General features: G+C 38.1%; 1 non-coding gene across 1 annotated transcript; it reads left to right on the forward strand.

Annotated features, from left to right (window-relative positions):
* The first annotated feature begins 1,527 nt into the window (after window positions 1–1,527).
* On the forward strand, window positions 1,528–1,714 carry LOC132536071 (small Cajal body-specific RNA 16). The gene has a single exon (XR_009547752.1). It is a non-coding gene; the product is annotated as a small Cajal body-specific RNA 16 (non-coding RNA).
* Window positions 1,715–8,061: the final 6,347 nt, after the last annotated feature.

Below are 8,061 nucleotides of genomic sequence, written 5' to 3' on the forward strand. Positions count from 1 at the left end.
GGATCCCTGTTCGAGCCCCCAGCTCCCCACCTGCCCCTGAGGGTGAAGCAGGTCTGTAGGTGTCTTTCTCTCCCCCTCTCTGTCCTCTTCTCTTCTCCTCTCTCCATTTCTCTCTGACCTAACAGTGACATCAATAATAACAACAATAATAACTACAACAACAATAAAAACAATAAGGACAACAAAAGGGAAAATAAATAAATATAAAAAAAACACATTGAGATTCTACCCCATACCTGTGAGAATGGCCTGCCTACATCAACAAATGAAGTGGTAAATGTTGAACAAAAATGTCCAGAAAGAGAAACTCTTACACATTACATAGCTGGGGAGAATGTAGACTGGTGTAGACATTATGGAGAATAGTATGGGAAATTATTCAGCAAATAAAAATAGAGTTACTTTAAAATTTTTTTTAAATTTTATTTATAAAAATGAAACACTGACAAAACCATAGGATGAGAGTGGTACAACTCCACACAATTCCCACCACCAGAACTCTGTATCCCATCCCCTCCCCTGATAGCTTTCCTATTCTTTAACTCTCTGGGAGTATGCACCCAAGGTCATTGTGGGATGCAGAAGGTTGAAGGTCTGGCTTCCGTAATTGCTTCCCCGCTGAACATGGGTGTTGATAGGTCAATCCATACTCCCAGCCAGCCTCTCTCTTTCCATAGTGGGGTGGGGCTCTGGGGAAGTGGAGCTCCAGGACACATTGTTGGGGTTGTCTGTCCAGGAAAGTCTGGCTGGCATCTGAAACCTAGTGGCTGAAAAGAGAGTGAACAAATAAAGCCAAATAATCTTTTTTAAACAAGCATACTGCTCTTAGGTATTTATCCACAAGCTATTAAAACACTAATTTGAAGGGACATGTACTCCCATGTTCATAGCTGCATTATTCACAATAGCCAAAGGCCAACGAGTGGATGCAGGCAAAATTTTCATCAGCAGATGACGGAATTAAAAAGTTATGGGAGGGAATTGGGGTGGTAGCGCAGCAGGCTAAGTATACATTAACCTGTTTTAAGCCCCCAGTTCCCCACCTGTAGGGAGGTCACTTCACAGGTGGTAAAGCAGGTCTGCAGGTGTCTTTCTCTTCCCTTAACTGTCTTCTCCTCCTCTCTTGATTTCTCTCTGTCTTATCCAGCAACAGCAACAAAAATAATAACAATAACAATAAACAACAAGGGCAACAAACGGGAAAAAATAGCCTCTAGGAGCAGTGGATTTGTAATGCAGGCACTGAGCCCCAGAGGTAACCCTGGAGAGAAAAAAAAAAAACTGGGTTTGAGACTCTCCTGCAGGAAGGGATGCTTTACAAACAGTGTCTATCTTTCTCTCTCCCTGTGTCACCCTCCCCTCTCAGTTTCTCTATGTTCTATATACTAAAATAGAAAGGAAAAGAAAAAAGAGGTTATGGGATAGAATCTTGCAGTCAAAATGGTGGTGTTGTGCACTTAGGACAAGATGAATGGAACTGGAGGTAAGATTGTGCTTAGTGAAATGAGAGCTAAAAGACACTATTTGATGGTCTGGAGAAAGGCTTCTGTGTTGTTGAACCTTCCCAGTGTGGGTGCACCTTGTACCAGGCAGCCCCACCCTGACCTAGAGCAAATTCCCCAGGGGAAAATTCTCCCAGGGATTTGAATTTTCAGTAACTTGTATGAGCATTCTAGGAGTAGTTTGATGATCATGTACGATACTGCAAACAGAAGAGAAAAAAAAGACACCAATTGAAACTGATTGTTTTCATCCATATGTGGAATCTAGTGAACTGAAACAAATGAACCTGAAAAAAAAAAAAGAAGTCTCTATGACTTTGTGAGAACTATGTTGATTATAGTTGGGAGAATAGGGACACAAAACTTTGGAGGAGGGTGTCATGTGAAACTTATTTATAATGGTATAAACCACTGTTAATCAAAATTTTTTTAATCTTGTAAATAAAAGAAAGAAAACCCAGAGATTCAAAAGAAAAAAAAAAGAAGTGGTTGGGGAGGTGATTCAATAGTAGAGTGTCCACTTGGAAGGACAAAGTCTCAATTTCAATCCAAGTCGCCATTTTATGCCAGAGCTGAACAATGCTCCGATCTATCTTCTATCTACTCTCATAATAACAATACATTTTAAATATAGGCATTTTTAAAACAGTAGATAAATAGATAAAATGAGCCATATTTTTGTGGGGGCTTTTTTTTTCTGTTCAATTGATCAAGATGCTTATCCCATTATGAATAACAGTATCACATAGTCTTGACTGCTATTGTGTTCAGTTTTGAAATCATGAGTGCTTATTCATCCAGTTTTGTTCTTCTTTTCCATTTTCTGTCAACTATAGTTCCTTTACCATTACATATGAATACTAGAATAATTTTGTTAGGTTGTTAAGATCTTTTATTTTTTGATTTTCTTTTTGACAGAGGATGAGGTAGAGAGATAGAGAGACATACAGAAAGATACCTATGGTTACATTTGCTCTCTACATGGTTCACCACCACCTGTCCACTTTGCTAGGATTTTGATCAAGATATATAAACCTGTACATTATTATGGGGAAGATAATAATAATTATTATTATTATCACTATGTTGAGTCTTCTGATCCATGTGAAGTATGACTCTCCATTAAAATAAGCCTTTTCTTTCATAGGTGTTTTGCTGTTTTTAGTAAAGTATGTTATGTGGGATTTACATCTAAGTATTTTTTAATTTCTTTATTGTAGGATTAATTTAATAGTTTACAGTCAACAGTAAAGTACAATAATTTTTACATGTGTGACATTTCTCAGTTTTCCCACATAACAATTCAGTCCCCTCTAGGTCCTCCTCTGCCACCATGTTCCAGGACCTGAACCCTTCCCCCACGCCAGAGTCTTTTACTTTGGTGCAATACACCAACTCCAGTCTAAGTTCTGCTTTGTATGTTCCCTTCTGTTCTTCTTTTTCAAACTCTATGAGTGAGATCACCCCATAGTCACTCTTCTTTTACTGGCAGATCTCACTTAACATGATTAATACAAGCTTTATCCAAGATGAAGTGAAGAAGGTGAATTCACCATTTTTAATAGCTGAGTAGTATTCCACAAGTTGCTCACCTACTCATCTCTTGTTGGACATCTGGATTGCTTCCAGGTTTGGGATATTATAAATTATGCTGCTATGAACATAGGTATATACGAATCTTTTTGGCTGAGTATGTTTGGTCTCTTAGGCTATATCCCCAGGAGAGGAAATGTCAGGTCATAGGGTAGGTCCTCTTCTAGCCTTTTGAGAATTCTCCAGACTGCTTTCCACAGGGTTTGGACTAATTTACATTCCCAGCAGTAGTGCAGGAGGGTTCCTTTGTCCCCACAACCTCTCCAGCATTTGTTTCTGCTACCTTTTCTGATGTATGATATTCTCACAGGAGCAAAGTGGTATCTCATTGTTTTAATTTGCATTTCTCTGACCATCAGTGACTTGGAGCATTTTTTCATGACTTGGAGCATTTTTTCCATGTTTCTTGGCCTTTTGTATCTCTTCTTTGGTGAATATTCTGTTCATATCCTCTACCCATATTTTGGATGGGGTCATTTGTAGATCTGTTGCTGAGACCTAAGCATTTCTTTTAGGAACTGTAAATTCTATTGTAATGGCTAATTTCTTTGTATGTTTACTGGTAGTATATAGAAATAACTTGGATTCTGTATGCTGATCTTGTATCTTACAGTACTGCTAAATTCACTTCTAAGTATGCCCTGGAAGTTTATGTATTAAGTGAGGATTTTCTATGTAGAATATGAAGTAATTTGCAAACAAAATAACTTCATTTTTTCCTTTTTATTTATTTATGAAATTGAAATATTGACATGACCATAGGATAAGAGGTACAATTCCATACAGTTCCCACCACCAGAACTCCCTATCCTCTCCTCTTCCTTGAAAGTTTTCCTATTCTGTATCCCTCTGGGAGTATGGACCTGGTATCATTATGTGGTTCAGAAAGAAGGTAGAAGGTCTGGCTTCTGAAATTGCTTCTCCACTGGACATGGATGTTGGCAGGTCAATTCATACTCCCAGCCTGACTCTCTCTTTCCCTAGTGGGGCAGGGGTCTGGAGAGGTGGGATTCCAGGACACATTGGTGAGGTATTCTGTCTAGCTAAGTCAGATTGGTGTCATGGTAGCATCTGGAACTTGATGTCTGAAAAGCATTCAGATATAAAGCAGAACAACTTGTTAAATAATCAGGAACCTAAACGAAAGAATATAGCAGATGAGATTTGGGGTCTCCTATTTGGAAAAGCTAGTAGGTCTATTTTAGGTATATTCCAAGGGGCATGTTACCATGCATAAGAACCCAGGTTTGAGCTTCTGCTCCCCACCTGCACGGGCTAAGTTTCATGAGCTGTGAAGCAAGTGCTGCAGGTGTCTCTCTCTTCTATCTCTTCCTTTCCTCTCAATTTCTTTCTGTGCTATCAAAAAAGGAAAAAAAAAAAAAGAGGAAGAAATGAGCACCAAGATCAGCGGATTCATCATGCAGCTACCAAGCCCCAGGGATAACCCTAATGGGAAAAAAATCTTGTTCCCATTTCCTAAATTAAAAACAAAAAAAAATCTAGCCTCTTAACAACTCTGGTTTCTTTTTTTTTAATTTTTATATTACAGAATTGCAGGTCGACAGGGCTTTGAATCCACACCATTTACACCACCAGTGTTCTGAATCTTCACTCTCCCCACTGCAATCCACCACTGTTCCCTTAAAGTTGTAGATATGGACCAACTATCTTCTCTACAACTATCTGTCCACATTTATACATAGTTACCCACTCTATTTCTGATTCAATCCTCTCTCTCCCTCTGAGCCACATCATAGCTACCGCCATATGTCCCTCTCCTTTTCCTTCTCTCTCTGGGTGCTGATGGAGCTGGAGTGCAGCGTCCTCTTATCTTCATTCTATCACTTCTCCCCCACTTCAGTATGGATCAAGGTTGTTTATGGGGAGCAGAAGGTAGGAGTTCTGGCTTCTGTAGCTGCTTCTCCACTGAGCATGAGCATTGACATGTTGATCCATACCCCCAGTCTGTTTCTTTCTTTCCCTAGGGGACCATACAACTCTTAAGTATCTTAAGGACTGTTAGTTACAATCATTTTTTTCTTTGAAGTACAACTCCAAAACTGATCTAGTAGTTGAAAAACTTGAAACAGTAACTCTCATGGCTAGAAAAGGGACAGAAAGCTGGATCAGGGAAGAGAGTAGCTCCCTAATATGGGGAAGGTGTATAAATATTGTTGACTGTAAACCCCATCGATTTGATGTGATCTAGGGCCCATATTCAGAATCGGAGCCTATGTGACCTCTGCATCCCTGTAGATCTAAGCTCACATTCTGTGGTCATGAGTAGGAACATTCCAAGCTGCCCCAATATCAGGACCCATCTTCCTCAGGTGTAGCATAGAGTATGTTGTCCAGACTCTCTTTAGGGGATGGAACATTCTCTGCTGCTGTTGATCCAAGTTGAGAGCAAGGTCCTATGGGGGCCTAAAAGCAGGTCTATTGTGTTATTCCTGATAGAGATGACCAGTAACAATGGAGAGAGGAGCATTATCTCTCCAGACAATAACTTGGATCCACCTGCATATCAGATTTTAGGCTCAGGAAAAAAAAAATAAAAACCAGTATAGCCACAGGCCTTTTGGAATATAACTGAAATATGCCTATTAGCTATCTACAAAACAGAGACACCCCCCCTCCCACCAACTCTTCATCTGCTCTACTCCAGCCTTTAGGTTCATGATTAGTCAACAATTTGTTTTGATTTATATGATGACTCTCTTTTCAGCCACCAGGTTCCAGATGCTAGCATGATGCCAACCAGACTGGACAGACAACTCCACCAATGTGTCCTGGAGCTCCGAGTCCCCAGAACCCTACCACACAAGGGAAAGAGAGAGGCAGGCTGGGAGTATGAATCAACCAGTCAATGCCCATGTTCAGCAAAGAAGCAATTACAGAATTACACCATCTGCATCCCACAATGACCTTGGGTCCATATCCCAGAGGGTTAAAGAATAGGAAAGCTATCAAGGGAGGGGATGGAATAAGGAGTTCTGGTGGTGGGAATTTTGTGGAGTTGTACCCCTCTTATCCTATGGTTTTGCCAGTGTTTCCTTTTTATAAATAAAACAAAATAATAATAATAATAATAATAAAGCAGCACCTCTCTAAACCCCCAATACCTATCCACCCACATTCTCATCCTGGCTCTGGCAACTACAATATTATTCTATTTTGCAAAGAGTTTACCTTTTTCAATTCCACAAATAAGTGATATCATAGAGTAAATGTCTCTCTGTAACATCCCACTTTGCATAATGCCATTTATGGTTAGATTTCCTGCTTAAATGTTTGTTGGGTTCTCCAGTAACATCACGCTGGCTTAGAGTTTTTTCATTATTTTTGTGATGTTTAAATTAATACTTCCATTTTCTTAGTAGTTCTGTATGTATTCTAAATTATCTGTTTTTTCAAATTGAGTAATTCATGGTAGTTTGTACTCTTGGAAGAAAGAGTTTCTTTCATCTTGTTTATCAAGTTTATGCCAGTAGATAATTTCATAATATCATCTTACTAGCTTTTTGATTTATGCAGAGTTTGTAATATTAGCTTCCCTTTCATTCTTTATACTAGTAACATATATTCTTTTTTTTTTGGTCAGTGTAGTTAAAATTTTGCAAACTCAGCTGAGTAAAATTTAATCTTTTATTTTTCATTTCATTAATTTCTGCTGTTGTTTTTAATAATACTATGTTTGCTTAATTTTAATTCAGTTTTCTTAGCTGAGTTTTCTGATTAATGCTTTGAAATATTTCATATCCTCCAGTATAAACATTTAATGTAATAAATTTCCCTCTCAGCATAGCATTAAGTAGCTACTTATTTAAAATTATTGTATTTTACTTTCATTCAGTTTAATGTACTTTAAAATTTCGTTAGGACTTCCTCATAGATTATGTAGAAGTGTGCCATAGTCAAAATGTGTGAAATTTACCACTTACCTTTTTTTTCTTTCTTTATTGGGGTTACTGAATTACAGTACAGTACTTGACACATGGATGCAATCTCACAGCTCCTTGTGAGTGGTGTCTGCAATACGCTTTCACTCCCCTATATCCTCTTGGGTCAAACTTGGTAAGTGGCATGATTCTAAAAATGCATCCATTTCATCTGGGTTGTCCAATTTATCTGCATAGAGATGTTTATAGTTTCCTCATATGATTCTTTGTATCTTCCCATTATCAAATGCAATTTCACTTCTCTAATTATTTTATCATAGCCTTCTCTCTTTTTTCCTGGTAAGTGTAGTCAGTAGCTCATCTATTTTATTTCTCTTTGAAGAACCATTCTTGGTTTTATTAAACTTTTGAATCATCCTTCTGGTTCCCATTTTATTAATTACTACCCTTATTTTAACCATTTCCCTCCATTTACTGAGTTTGGGTCTTTTTGTTGTTCCTTTACTAGTTGGATCACTTGCGATATTAAATAACTTATTTGACTTCTTTCCTTTTTGTTAATATGGGGCTATATTAATATAAACTTCCCTCTTAGGACTAGTTTTGTCATGTCCCATAGGATCTCATTTCCATTGTAAGTAATTACAAGTAATTTTTAAGTTCTCTTTTAATTTTTTTTGGTGTCTCTGCTGTTTTCAGAAGCATATTGTTTAGTCTCCATATTTGGGGGTATTTCTTATTTTTCTCTCTGTGATTGATTTCTAACGTCATGCCTCATGGTCAGAAAAGATAATTAAACTATTTTATTTATTTCATAAGAGACAGAAATTGATAGGGAAGGGGTATATAGAGATGGAGAGAGACACCTGCAGCACTGCTTTACTGCTTATGAAGCTTTCCCTATGCAGGTGGGGACTGGGGGCTTGTACATGGCAACATGTGTACTCAACTAGGCGCACTACTACCTGACCCTCAGAAAAGGTACATTTAAAATGTATTTTATTTTCTGTTTTAATGAGAAATAAGCATACGTAAAGTTACTGGGAGTCAAAACTCAGAACACTTCT

The sequence above is a fragment of the Erinaceus europaeus genome, chromosome X (genome assembly GCF_950295315.1).
Source record: "Erinaceus europaeus chromosome X, mEriEur2.1, whole genome shotgun sequence".
Classification (NCBI taxonomy): domain Eukaryota; kingdom Metazoa; phylum Chordata; class Mammalia; order Eulipotyphla; family Erinaceidae; genus Erinaceus; species Erinaceus europaeus.